The 15128-nt window shown below is 30.9% G+C and overlaps 1 long non-coding RNA gene and 1 pseudogene across 3 annotated transcripts; both read left to right on the top strand.

Moving 5' to 3' along the window:
- Positions 1–2122: 2122 nt before the first annotated feature.
- On the top strand, positions 2123–7310 carry LOC139894035 (UDP-glycosyltransferase 90A1-like; annotated as a pseudogene).
- Positions 7311–11336: 4026 nt separating this feature from the next.
- LOC139894034 (uncharacterized) lies at positions 11337–14797 on the top strand. Of its 3 annotated transcripts, none has more exons than XR_011774782.1 (5): positions 11337–11630; positions 12390–12470; positions 12773–12840; positions 13530–13894; positions 14458–14797. It is a non-coding gene; the product is annotated as an uncharacterized lncRNA (long non-coding RNA). The 3 variants fall into 3 exon arrangements; XR_011774783.1 differs by adding an exon at positions 13230–13284 and having other exon boundaries at positions 13530–14797; XR_011774781.1 differs by having other exon boundaries at positions 13530–14797.
- Positions 14798–15128: the final 331 nt, after the last annotated feature.

Below are 15128 nucleotides of genomic sequence, written 5' to 3'. Positions count from 1 at the left end.
CGCCGTCGTAGTAACACTGCGGGCTGTTTTGGGTTAGTTAATTAAAAACTATGATAAACTTTGATTTAAAAGTTGTTATTCTGGGAAAATGATTTTTATTATGAACATGAAACTATATCCCAAAATCATGGTTAAACTCAAAGTGAAAGTATGTTTTCTAAAATGGTCATCTAGACATCGTTCTTTCGACTGAAATGACTACCTTTAAAAAACGACTTGTAACTTATTTTTCTGACTATAAACCTATACTTTTTCTGTTTAGATTCATAAAATAGAGTTCAATATGAAACCATAGCAATTTGATTCACTCAAAACGGATTTAAAATGAAGAAGTTATGGGTAAAACAAGATTGGATAATTTTTCTCATTTTAGCTACGTGAAAATTGGTAACAAATCTATTCCAACCATAACTTAATCAACTTGTATTGTATATTATGTAATCTTGAGATACCATAGACACGTATACAATGTTTCGACCTATCATGTCGACACATCTATATATATTTCGGAACAACCATAGACACTCTATATGTGAATGTTGGAGTTAGCTATACAGGGTTGAAGTTGATTCCAAAATATATATAGTTTGAGTTGTGATCAATACTGAGATACGTATACACTGGGTCGTGGATTGATTCAAGATATTTATCAATTTATTTCTGTACATCTAACTGTGGACAACTAGTTGTAGGTTACTAACGAGGACAACTGACTTAATAAACTTAAAACATCAAAATGTATTAAAAGTGTTGTAAATATATTTTGAACATACTTTGATATATATGTATATATTGTTATAGGTTCGTGAATCAACCAGTGGCCAAGTCTTACTTCCCGACGAAGTAAAAATCTGTGAAAGTGAGTTATAGTCCCACTTTTAAAATCTAATATTTTTGGGATGAGAATACATGCAGGTTTTATAAATGATTTACAAAATAGACACAAGTACGTGAAACTACATTCTATGGTTGAATTATCGAAATCGAATATGCCCCTTTTTATTAAGTCTGGTAATCTAAGAATTAGGGAACAGACACCCTAATTGACGCGAATCCTAAAGATAGATCTATTGGGCCTAACAAACCCCATCCAAAGTACCGGATGCTTTAGTACTTCGAAGTTTATATCATATCCGAAGGGTGTCCCGGAATGATGGGGATATTCTTATATATGCATTTTGTTAATGTCGGTTACAGGTGTTCACCATATGAATGATTTTTATCTCTATGTATGGGATGTGTATTGAAATATGAAATCTTGTGGTCTATTGTTACGATTTGATATATATAGGTTAAACCTATAACTCACCAACATTTTTGTTGTCGTTTAAAATATGTTTATTCTCAGATGAATACTAAGAGCTTCCGCTGTTGCATACTAAAATAAGAACAAGATTTGGAGTCCATGTTTGTATGATATTGTGTAAAAACTGCATTCAAGAACTGATTTCGATGTAACATATTTATATTGTAAACCATTATGTAATGGTCGTGTGTAAACAAAATATTTTAGATTATCATTATTTGGTAATCTACGTAAAGCTTTTTAAACCTTTATTTATGAAATAAAGGTTATGGTTTGTTTTAAAAATGAATGCAGTATTTGAAAAACGTCTCATATAGAGGTCAAAACCTCGCAACGAAATCAATTAATATGGAACGTTTTTAATTAATAAGAACGAGACATTTCAACTGATATAGGTAGAGAGATTGTAAGTCGAAACAACTAGCTTTTAAAATCTTTGTGATGTAATTTTTTGATTCTCCTCTTTCTAGTTTCTCGATGGGAATCGGGAAGAGGTAGTAGATATATTTGCAGTTAAAAAAATGGAAACGACAAATAACATCTGTAGTTATCTTCTATAATAACCCCCACGTAAAAAGAAACAACAAAATTCAAAGACATAGTTTAGTGTAATCCTTCCTTTTTTAGCAATACAAAATTCCATTTTCAATATTTATTTATTTCACAATCCTTCCATAAATATCATTATTATAATTCATTCATTCATTCACAATGCCTTGATTACATCGCTACCGCATTAAGTCACTTCTATAAATCCCACCATAATCCACCATCACAATCCACCACTGCATTAATCCACCACTGCACAACTCAAAAATGTCAACATCTTCATCACCACATATCATCCTATTCCCATTCATGTCACAAGGACACACTATCCCACTCCTCTACCTAGCCCGAATCCTAGCTGACCGCCACATCACCGTCACAGTCATCACCACCTCACCCAACCACCCCACCATCAAATCCACCATAAACCACCCCTCCATCACCTTAATCAACCTCCCATTCCTACCAAACACCGAAGACAGCCCACCGGGAGTAGAAATCATCGAAAACCTTCCCTCCCTCTCATCATTTGTCAACTTTCTTGAATCTACAAAACAACTTCAACCACAATTCGAAAAACTCATCCAAAATCTCCTTCCCGTTACGTCCATAATCTCGGACGGATTCTTGACGTGGACACAAAAATCTGCTGAAAAATTCAATATTCCACGTTTTGTTTTTTATGGGACAAGCATATCATCCATGACTATGTGTAACATTATGGCACAATTTAAGCCACATGCGGTAGTTAGTTCGGATGATGAGGTGTTTAATCTACCCGATTTTACGAGGTTTAAGTTGACAACTAATGATTTTGAGCCTCCTTTTAGTGAGCTTGAACCCAAGGGTCCATGGTTCGATGCTTTGTTGAACCAACATTATGATATGATTAGAAGCCATGGGTTGTTGGTTAATAGTTTTGACGAGATTGAACATGAGTTTAATGATTATTGGAATCGAAACTATGGACCGAAAACTTGGTTAGTTGGACCATTTTGTGTTGCTAAGCAGTATGAATCAAATGCGACGGATTCTGAGTTATCGACTAAGGTAAAATAAACATAACAATAAAATTTTGTAATATCAGAGATATTTTCATGTATATATATAAATAATATATTAATATATATACATAATACATATATCATTTTCTAGTAATTAATTTAACAATATATTAACAAAAAAAGGGAACCTATATTTAAGGATAACAATGGATAGAATATGAATGGAATGATGTTATATCCACATTTATATTCTTTTAATAATTGCTAATCCATATTCATATCCATATTCATTTAATTTCAATTCATCCGTCTATATCTATATCTGATGGATTAAGCGGGTTAATGTATATGCGTTGGATATCAAATGAAATGTTAATCCAACGACGATTTTATCAATTTAATATATATTATAACAAATGTAAATAATTAATCTATATGTTTTTGATTTGTTACACATGATTTAATTGTAATTTGTCGCCGATTATAAATTAAATTGAGCATGATACGTTATAATATAACTAAATATACGCATAAACTAATTTAAATTTGTAACTTTGAATATTGTTATTAACAATTTAATAATTGTGACTATCAAAACCCTTATTTTCGTTAATAATTTAAGAATTTGTAGGTTATGTATATGTATATCGATATGTAGATGTATATGCATATATTTTAGTACGTGTGTATGTATATTTAAATGTATATCGGGTGATAATGGATACATTCATGGATGATAAATTGTTATCCATATTCGATTCACGAAATATCTAGATCATCCATATCTATATCCATATCCGTTAATCATTCATTTACATCGTCCATATCCATTATATTTGAATCGGATCGGGTGAATATTTATGGATGAAACATTCATTGACATCCCTACCTATATGGCTATATAGTGTCCATTGTTGTATTATTGTAGGGTGGCGGAATCTGTAATTGATGGTCAAACTAAAATTATACAGTACATATCTAGCTCACTCAAGATTATTATTTTGTTTTGTTTTTTAATTTTGTAAATTTTATAATAATTCTGTTGGTCAGATAAATTCATATTACTCTATATAGATTCAGCTAAAATCTTATTAAAATATAAAATGACATTAAATCATGTATTTTTTTTTTAATTAATATGTAGGATTATTTATATTATTTTCGTTTTTCAAATATAAGAGTATTCACATTGTTTAAATTTTTCTAAGAGTTTTGTTTGATTTGATATATATAAAATAACATATGCACTTAATCGGCCAACAATATATGCACGTAAATAAGCATTATATTTAAAACCTCTCAAAATAATATTCTTTTCATCTCAAATCTATTATCCTACATTAATTTTCGAGGTTTTTTTCTTTCAGTTTTGCCTTTAAATATTTTTGTTTATATTACATATTATTCGATGAAATTTATATTAATGAATTGATTTTTGAATATATTTTTTAAGATATAACATTCATCAAGTATTATGTAACATATAAAAGATAATTTAAAGTCAAAGTTGAAAGAAAAGTCCTCGAAAATCAAAATAGAACAATAGCTTTGGGACAGAATGAGTATAAAGTAATATTATAAAGTAAATATCTAAGTTATATACGTAGTAATACTTTTTCGTTCCATTGAAAGTATTCAAATTATTATTTAACCAATTAAAAAAAGATATGAATGTAACTAAAGATAGAACTTGATTGATACAAAATTATATTTGATGAAATTTTCTAGAATTGTGTATTTAATAGAATTGTGTACGTATTTTCAAATTGAACACTTTTTTTTAACGGCGATTTTTTGGTATTAGTAGATCATTTATTTCAACGACCCTCATCATTTGCACGTAACACACACGCTCGGGCGGAAACCCGAACTCGATCGACGGTACCCGGGAACACATCCATTCGGGCAGTGGTTCCGGGTAGAGGTCCGTGAACGAATCCGGTAAAACCTCCCTATAGGGTCAATATATACCACAATTGTTGGTGTTCAATTGGTTTAAAGAAAATCATGTTATCTCTAAGGATCGAACCATGACCTCTCCCAATCCCATGACACAAAGTACATGGAGAGAACCGTTGGGCTATGTCCGCAAGTTCTTCAAAATGAACACTTTAACTAAGATGAAGAGTGTAATATATATAATATATAATATAAGTTATAATATAAATTAACCACATATTTGATTATTTGATAAATCATTTTCTTTCTAGTCTCTAGCGGAAAAAATATATCTTAAAAGGTTATATTTCCAATATGATATAATCACAACCTTATTTTCAAAACTATTCCACAATAACATATTTCTTGTAAAAACGCTTTGTAATAAGGGTACACTTCTCACTGGAGATGCTCAAATTGTAATTACGATTATTTGATATTAATTTGGCAAACTCAATTATCAAAGGTGGATGCATTCGAATGAAGATTCATTTAGAAATATATTATGTGACTAGAAATATATGAATAATTTACCACCGAATCTTTGGTTGAGTGGTAAAAAGCCTCAATTGGTTCCAGGCTCGTATCTTTGAAATAATAGGTGCGAGTTCGAATCCTAATGGGAGTTTTTTCCAAGGTTGTATCTCTGGTATTCTTCACTCTGTGCTGGCCAATCAGTTAACCTAAAGCATTCCGGGTACGCTTTGCGCGATGGATGCGAGGATTTTCTTCCTAACCGTGTGTGGGTGGTAAATTATATATATATATATATATATATATATATATATATATATATATATATATATATATATATATATATATATATATATATAATCTAACAATCGTAATTACTCTGAAATTTTGTTAACATTACAATTAACATGAATAAATACATAACTGTAAAGAGATCAACTATGAGTTTTGAAAATCGTAAGTTTAACCGGTTCTTAACGGTTTATTCATATCTTAACTATTATTTTTTTGATTTTACTAACAACAACCCTAAGGGTTGTCGTGAACATGCATTAAATTATTGTACATGACGGTTACTAGTCAATTTTATTATGGCTATTATGAAAATATACAATATCTTAAAGCGTGCTAACAAAGGCCGTTATTTTTTTCGCAAATATGAGTAAAAAGTAAAAAACGGTTAAATAAGTTGCTAATAGAAAAAACTTAGGTACTTAAAAATAAAAATATAAATATAAATAAAAAAAAGATCTCAATAAACTAAAACTGAAAAAAAAAAAAATTCTACCAAACAATAGTTAGAATTCTTTTAGTGTAAAATCATCGTGTTTTAAAAAAAATTTACTGCTTAAAGTTAAGAAAAGAGCACAAGATAAGATAATAGGAAAGAAATTGTTCCTTGTCAAAATAAAAGAATCTTTTCTAAATAAAATTAAATTGAAAAGGTCAAAAAGGAGTTCTATTTGATTTAATTCGATCTGCTTCTTATACTTAGTTGTTTCATAGAAGTAGAGATAAGGTTGATTGTAACAATTGGCTATCACAGCCGTTGTAATTTAACATTTGTATGTTTGTTTCCTTTTTCCTCTAGTGTCTTAGTAGAGGAGTAATAAAATTTTAAGTGCGGTTCAAAAAAAAAAAGGTCAAAAGAAAATATATAAATAAACATGTGAGAAATAATACGTACTATTTTTTATAACATCCAAAAGTATTACTAACAATTTTGACTTTTTTTGATCTGATTGTTTCTGCCAAATTGTTTAGTGCTTGTGAATCTTACCGTTTCTTGCAAATTATTGAATTTTTATTTTCTTTAATCAACATAATTAAAAACCAAAAAACATAGTGAACTGTATTTATACAGTTTTGTTCATTTACTAAATGCCTTAATGAATCAGGTTGTGGATAAACCAACATGGATCCAGTGGCTTGACACGAAGCTTGCAGCGAACGAGCCAGTGTTATACGTCTCGTTTGGAACACAAGCAGAGGCGTCTACAGAGCAGTTACACGAGGTCGCCATTGGTTTGGAACGATCAAAAGTAAGTTTCTTATGGGTGGTAAAACAAAAGGAGATGCAATTAATTGGATCAGAGTTTGAAAAAAGGGTGACAGGAAGAGGTAAAGTGGTGGCAGAATGGGTGGATCAGATAGAAATCTTGAAACATAAAATTGTAACCGGTTTTTTAAGTCATTGTGGGTGGAACTCGATGTTGGAGAGCATGTGTGCCGGTGTGGCGGTGCTTGCAATGCCGTTGATGGCGGAGCAACACTTGAATGCGAGGTTGGTTGTGGAGGAGATTGGGATGGGGTTACGGTTGTGGTCGAAGGGTGGGGTGGCACGTGGGATAGTTGAGGCGGATGAAGTGGAGAAAATGGTGGTGGAGTTAATGGAAGGTGAAGGTGGGAAAAGGGTTCGGAAAAGGGTAATCGAGCTTAAGGAAATGGCTTATGGTGCGATGAAGGAAGGAGGGTCGTCGTTGAGGACGTTAGACTCGCTGATCGAACATGTTTGTGGAGCCGCTCATAAATCGGTTTAAGAGTGATGTTACTTGATATTTAAATTGTTAACAATATATGAGCATCAGTTCAGTAATTATTTGACCTTGAGGTTGAATGTATCCAGTACGTTCTTTTATTTTATATTATCTTAATAAAAAGAGTATTGTTCAAATGCGATTTACGTTTATGTTAATTAGAAGATATCACTATCGCTATTTTATGCAAAACACGTATATAAACGTTACCAAATGATCGCTAAACTTAGTTCTATGTTTAACCTAAGATTCAAAATGACCTCAAAGGCAGACGTAACAACAGCCGAATAGCGACCATAGTTGTAAAACGCAATCGGAAAAAAAAAAAACAAAGTGAAACAAATTTACTTTCTATGTTTGTATATTTGAAACCCATAGAAATTTGATCAAACCATTTTCATGGAGCCTCACTTTCTTTTCAGTTTATTTATTTAAACCTTTTTTTTTTTGCCGGAGGTCCTCACGGAAACAATCTCTCTGCCCTAGAGTAAAGAGAGGGATGACTTTCTCTTCCTATGGGTCTCGACTCATGGTTAGAGAAACGACTTCTCTCTTACTCTACGGTAGAGGAAGGATTGCCTACATCTCACCTCCCCATACCTCGCATGTGCGGGATTGGGTATTGTTGTTGTTGTTGTTTGTATACTTGAAAAGAACATTTTTTAAGAGTTAATAGTACAACATTAACCAAATCAATTTAGCAACAAAAGGGCAGCAATAGCGAATGTCGTCGACACCAAGTAACTCACTTTCTTGACGATTAAACACTACAATGAGTCTAAGATTCTAGAAATCGCAACAATTAAGGTGTCAAAATAGTCTGTACTTTTGAAAGATTAGGTCTGGTTTGTTAAGCTCAAAACAATACACCTTCTTTTCAAGCTTACACCTAACATTAGGTGCTGTTAACAGCAAAGAAACTTTTTCCAATTTACGTGTTCCCTCTTTTTGAGAGATTTTCTTGATTCAGCCCATTTTACACGTTAAAGACAAATCATAACCACAAGTCACTCACCAAAAATGGGTTTAAATTGTCACCTGTACAGTCTTACCCTTATAGATAAGTACCACTAAACATTGTCTAAAGACTGCAGTTCTATAAAACCAATGACAGAAGACATGCAAAAGGTAAATATTTTTAGTAAAAAAATGCAAGTAACATGACATATAGAAGGTAAGATTTTAGTCCAAAAACAGCCTTACATCAGTAGACTTCACTTACTTTTTCTCAACATTGTTTTCAAGTTCTCTTTTAAGCTGGGTAGAAAAATCATCAGTGACATCATCGTCATCCCAATCATCTTCCCACTGTTGACCAACGTCTTTCCCTTCTTCCTTTCCATCCCACACTGCCAGTTTTTTGGTCATTAATAACATGCGATTTAGAAGAATAGGAAGGAAACTAAACAAAATGACCAAAAGCCTAAAAACTTTCAAAGAAGTCAATGTACAATCGTTTTTCCAAAGTCTAAGTTATCTAACTCAACCTTCTATGTTTACAAATTACAGTCAAGGCTGTATATCAAGTTAGTTAAATATAGAGAGGGGCAGTTTTAACACGTTTACATCATTAGGTGAACATCAGGTCTAAAGTACTCAGACTCGTTTTATAATCTTACAAGCTCTTTGAGTTCTTTTTTTAATTTGACATACAAAGTCTATTACTTCAACAAAAAAATAAAATAAAAATATAAATATAAAAAATCCTGTAATAAATAATATGTAATCAAATTGCAAGGGTTCTTATATTTAGCAATTATTACACGGGTTCCTCTATTTTCAAACCAAATGTGCTATACTGATATTTAGCCTACTTGTAGTTACAACATAATCCCCTACAACTCAAAATAAATTGTAGTCTCCCCCAACAGACCATACAACTTTCCATTTCAAACCTTCAAACATTGGAGGAACAATTATGGTAACATTTGACGAGAATTTTGAGTAGAGGAAAACAACGAGCATGTTAAAACTAGATAGCAGTAAAGAGAAACTAGCAGATATCGAGGAGCCCCTCTAACCTTGAAATGGGTTTGAAAGTAGATCTAACCGACTCAAAAACTAGACGGTTGGTATTGCTTTCTTATAAGCTTCAATTTTCCAACTTTTTTTTTTATATATTTTTTATTTTTTTTTTATTTTTTTTTTTTTTTTTTTTTTTTTTTTTTTTTTTTTTTTTTTGCATTGGAGCCTTTTAGATAAGAGTTTTTGCTTCTCAAATCCCCTTTATTTCTGGATATTTTTCGAGTAACAACACATGAAGGTCTACTAGTAAAGAGCGTAACCAAAAACGTAGAGACGATTGTGACAATAAGAACAAGAAGAGAAGCTATCCAGAAAGCAGCACTAAAAAGCAAATACTGATCCAAGCTTTGTGGCTTTCCCTTTTAACGAATAAACAATCAAATGTATGCCACTATTAGTCGTAGAAGCTTACATATACCACATCAGCTTACATATGTCAAATCATAGAAAGGTTGGGATAAATTCGTAGGAAGAACAATCTCTATAAAAGTTCTTATTAAAGCAATCAGAAACATCAAATAAGAAGTATTCAAATATCACTATGACTTAATACAGAAATGTACTCCCTACCATATTTAGCAATAGATATATACACTCAAAGCATTTAAGTTAATCAGATGCAGCTACCCCTTTGTAACATATCCACCCTCTCCTCATAATAATATTTTCATTTCAAGATTAAATGTTATGAAAAAGGAACAACTTTGTTCTATAAACAGGAAGATTTCGATTAAGTTACCTAAAAGGATGTTTAAATTCCTATAATAAGAAACATAGCTAAGCAATACACTGCCAGGCAAGAGTTATCAAAAATACACAACACGCATGATGCAAAAAATAAATAATCATCAATGTATCCGAGCTTTCAATCTTTCAAAAACTGAATCAACGAAATTGTAGAGTATCTAGGGGTATTGTTGTCCTAAAATTTCTAATTACTGCATTTAGAATTGGATAGTAAAGAGCACAGCAATATGCAGAAATTAAAAGTAAGCTCAAAGGACAAACTAATGAAGTAACAACTGTGCGTGCAACATATCTGAGATTTTAAGTTCTAAAGCAAAAGAAGCAACGAAAATCGTACGGTAAATAGGAAGCTTGTTGTTCAAGCTAGGGTTTGAAATTACCTCGATTAATATCAAATTCATCATCATCTTCAAACAAATCAATCTTAGCTTCTTCAGTTACTACTTTAGGTTGCGCAGTAGTTGCCATTTCAGCCTCAATTTTTACGCCTGTGTGCAACTGAAATTATTTTACATAGAAATACGATCAGATTTCATATAAAACTTGTTAAATAACCCTAAATAATGAACTTGTTCAATCATATGGCATGAAGTCAAGTAAATACTGAAAAGAAATCGAAGAAAATGTTACGTAGAATCAACTTACAACGATTCACAAGAAATTAATTGCACGAGTCGTGATGCCAAGCTATTCGAGATCGTCTAGATTGCCGAAAATAATATACTTACTCATTTTTCAAAACATCTTCAATTAAGTAATCATACAAAAAAGCATTATTAATATTAATATGGGAGATGATAAATCCAACATTATTTTTACTTCTTCTACTTAAATGTTCTAAAATACCTTTAATGATAAACTAATGTAAAAATTTTAAAACTATTTGTTATAATTTATTGAAGGATATTTTAGGAAAAAAGAATGAAATGATGTTGGAAGAAGTAAAAATCATGTTTGATTTATCATCTCCCACTTAATATTAATATTATATAGAAACATATCTGAGTAACAACCAGTGAAAAACCGAAAATATTTTGACCGAATGTACACATCTCTCTAATCTATAATTAGAAAACTATTATGATACCATTAAAAATGTCAAAAACCCATGTAGCAAAATTCTAACCCTTAGATAAGTTTCCAATATTTCAATCTCAGCCATTTAATATCCTGATGGCATCATTAAGGATTTTAGTAGGCAGTTAGAAATCCTAATTACCTTACTGCTCAAGCAGTTAACACTACCTTCACAATTAACCTATCAATATTAAACCTTAAGCGACTTTTTCAACCCATCGTTCTCATCCAATATTTCTACATCTACAATCATTTTTAATGTTGAATGTTGATCTATGAAATTATATCAATATGATCGAGTAACTATAGATCGATTAGATCGAGTGACATGGAAATCGACAATGAACTCAACAATAATATAAACGAACCGGCAATGAAATCTAATCGAATTGGAACGGCTATAGACATCAATCCAACGTCAAAAAACAACTGATGAATCCAATTTCTTCGCTTCAAATCAATATATGCAAAAAGGTACCAAATTTCAATTTGTAGGTTAAATTCAATTTTCGATTTTAGTCGGTTAAATCCAATCGATTGAGTTCGCTTCTAATGGTTAGGTATTTGTAATTAGGTATTTGTAATTAGCTCTTTGATTTTGGTAGCGATATTGTATTTGATTGAGTTCTTATCGACTTTGGTATCCATCTAAAAATAACATTCTGTTTGTATCAATTTATTCATTTATATACCGTTATTTAACCTATTTTTCTTGGTTTTCATGACATAATTTGATTTAACCCGACATGCTCATATTCACCTTCAGTACGAATTTGCAATCTGATGGTACACATCCCCTTGAATCTTTGTATCTCTAGGTGTTTATGTGTGAATTCCGTCTTATGATCCATTCATTATTGACATTGCAAATTTGTGATCCTGCAAGATATTACACATTTTTTAGTATCAAATACTTTGGAATTTAAACAACCACTAGGGTCTTAATTATTTTAGGGATTCATACTTTGTTCTGATAATTGTTAATAAAAATAACAATTGATATTCAGTTATGGTGCATGTGATGGAAACACCTACTTTAAATGTTAATGTAATTTATTTTGGTTGCAGTAGACTTGTAGAACATTCACATATGGTGTAGGTGATGAAATCACCTTTTGAATTGATGCAATTGTTGGAATGATTTATTATGTAATTTTTTATCTGAAAAATGTTTATCATTCCCTAAACGGTTTCTCGATACTGGAAAATAATATAAGGATATTTTCTTTACAGACCGTGAAACAAGAAGATATAACGAATGCCTATCTTGGGTATTGTTAAGGCACGAGAATTCAAAGGAAGAATAGCGCTGAGGTATTATAAATATACTCTAATTAGTACCTTTCTCCTTTTTAATATATGTTATTTATTGTTTATGTTTATCCTTTTCAATGGGTAGGTCTATATTTATGTAATGAGATGCTTTCATACAGAATTTGATATATAGTTTTTAGAATGTCTTATTATTTGAGTTGAAGTTGTAAAAGACCCTTAGGGGAGCTGAAATATCCTCCTTTTGTAGTTTTAATGAAATTAGAGTTTTTGTTTTATTCATCTGACATATCCAATTTGATTGTGATTTGAGTGATATATTGTCTATTGGTACATATTTGTAGCTTATGATATTCGCCGGAGGAGATGTAGATTGATATCCGCAGGATGTGGTGATGAACAAATGGCTGGGGTAATATATCTTTTAAATTCTCAAAGTCGCTCACAAAAATCATCAGATGATTCGAATTTAATCATATATCTTTGATTCATACAATTTAACATCTTTCATTGAAACGCAAAGGTTCGAATATGTTTATATATTTAATATCGTCCTTTTCAGATTAGGGTACGTAAAAGATAATTCATACGTTTTTCACTTTTTGCTTAAAGATCTTACGTATTGATCCAGATAATTTACATTTATACATGTCAAAGTAAGTTTCCATATGAATCATGGAGTAAAATTAGGCTTTATATTAAAATGTTAATGCTTAAACGAAATGTTTTCATTTATTTATTTTACTTTTGTGTATTTTAAAATTATTATGTAATTATGTAATGATAATAACAAATGTATAGGTTGTTATGGGAAATTTAACAAGCCATATACTGAATATGATGAAAGCAGAAAGAGGTATGATATTCTGGGTGGTCCAATATTTGATCTCAAGTAGTGAAAGGCACTATTTTTTACTAGATTTCTGTACCATAAATATATAATACCATTGGTATGTTTTAAGAAATGTGTATGTAACATATTGAAAATGAACATGGCTCAATGGAGTATGAAATTGGTGCACCATGTAGAGTATGAAATTGTGAGCTTTAATTTTTGTTCCTAACGATTTGCTCCATTCAAATTTATATGATTATTTGCAGGTAGCTGTGACTTATGGATGTGTTTGCAGTGGGTATTTGAAATTCTTGCGGTGCTTATCGCTTCAGAAGATCTTGATATTATATAATTTAAAGAAGCTTGTGGAGTAAGTATGTTAAGCTTTACCAAACTTTTGGATACATTATTACTTTTTGTAATGTTGGATGAAATTGTATAATTAAAAAATTGAAAGTCATTTTCGAGATCATAACGTGTTTAAAGGTAACAGGGTCTCATACTGTCATATTCATTGTTTTCCATGGTAGTAATATGATATTAACTCGTCTCATTTGATTCATATTTGCTTTGACAAAATGGGCAAGGCGGATTGGCAATCTCAATGTTGGTCGCAGCGCAGTGGAATCAGGTCAGCATCATATCAGAGCATGCATGATAAAATAAAGTACTTAGTATCAATTGCTATTTTTGGCTTCTTTTTTATTATTCATTAAAAGTAACTATAAAATTGGGTATTTACTTATCTTTCGATAAGAGAGATACTTCGGGGTATCAGAAATGGTTAATGCTATTGACATCTATCGATATTTCTATATCCGTTTGCTCATACCAGGTATTCTTTCATTAACACTGTAGAATTTAACAATAAAGTAGTATTTATGATAGGGTGATAGCTTTACAGCAAAAGGTATGGATAAAATGAAGTGTTTCTTTATATATTTGCTGCTATGGTATTTTGTTTTATTTAATTTTTTTTTCACTTTAAATAAAAGAAGATGTAAATGCTAATTGAGGGGTTAATCTCAATAAATAAATGGTACTTAACAAGCACCTCGATGTAGAAGAGCTTATAATATCGAAGTTTTGTTTGTATTTCTTATTAGGGTTTTTACAGCAAAAGTTATGGACAAAATGAAGTATTTATATATTTGCTACTATAGTATAGTTTTTTTTTTTTCTCACTTTACACAGGTCTAATGCTTCAATAAAAGAAGATGTGAATGCCGATTGAGGGGTTAATCAGATTAAAGAGATGGAACTTAACAAGCAACCCTATTTAGAAGAGACTATAATTCTATAAAGAAGGTTGTGATAATCGATAGGCATTTGTTGCTATGGTTAGCAGAAGCTATAGGTAAGTACTCGGTAAGGTAGCAATAGTTCTTGGTAATGGCATTCACACTTTAAGCTTTTCATTATCTTGGGAATGTATTTGATAAAACCTTTATGTTATAATGTAAGTGACTTCTTAAAATAAGTGGGTTGAAATTGAAGATTGGTTTGTGGAGATAGCACTCCACATATTATAGAACTACTCCTGACAACGTAAATATGAATTAACCTATCAAGTTTATGATTACTAATAGTTAGATAATTAGATAGTGTGTTGAATTTGATTAGAAATGTATACTTGATAACGAGCTCATTTTGAAAAAAAAGTATGTTTTTTTTAACGGGTCAATTGGTGAAGCAAAACTATGAAGTTAATAAGTTTCAATTATTATTTGTATTATATTATATACAAATAGTTTTATGATCATATTTAACAGATGGTTGTATACAATTAACAAGAGAATAAAATGTGTTTCTGGGTTTGAATTAGTTTGACCCGACGGGGATTTACTTTGAAACCAAAAATTTCT

The sequence above is a fragment of the Rutidosis leptorrhynchoides genome, chromosome 2 (genome assembly GCF_046630445.1).
Source record: "Rutidosis leptorrhynchoides isolate AG116_Rl617_1_P2 chromosome 2, CSIRO_AGI_Rlap_v1, whole genome shotgun sequence".
NCBI classification, from domain to species: Eukaryota; Viridiplantae; Streptophyta; class Magnoliopsida; order Asterales; family Asteraceae; genus Rutidosis; species Rutidosis leptorrhynchoides.
The sequence above is the reverse complement of the archived record's forward strand: the minus strand, read 5'-3'. Positions and strand labels throughout refer to the sequence as shown.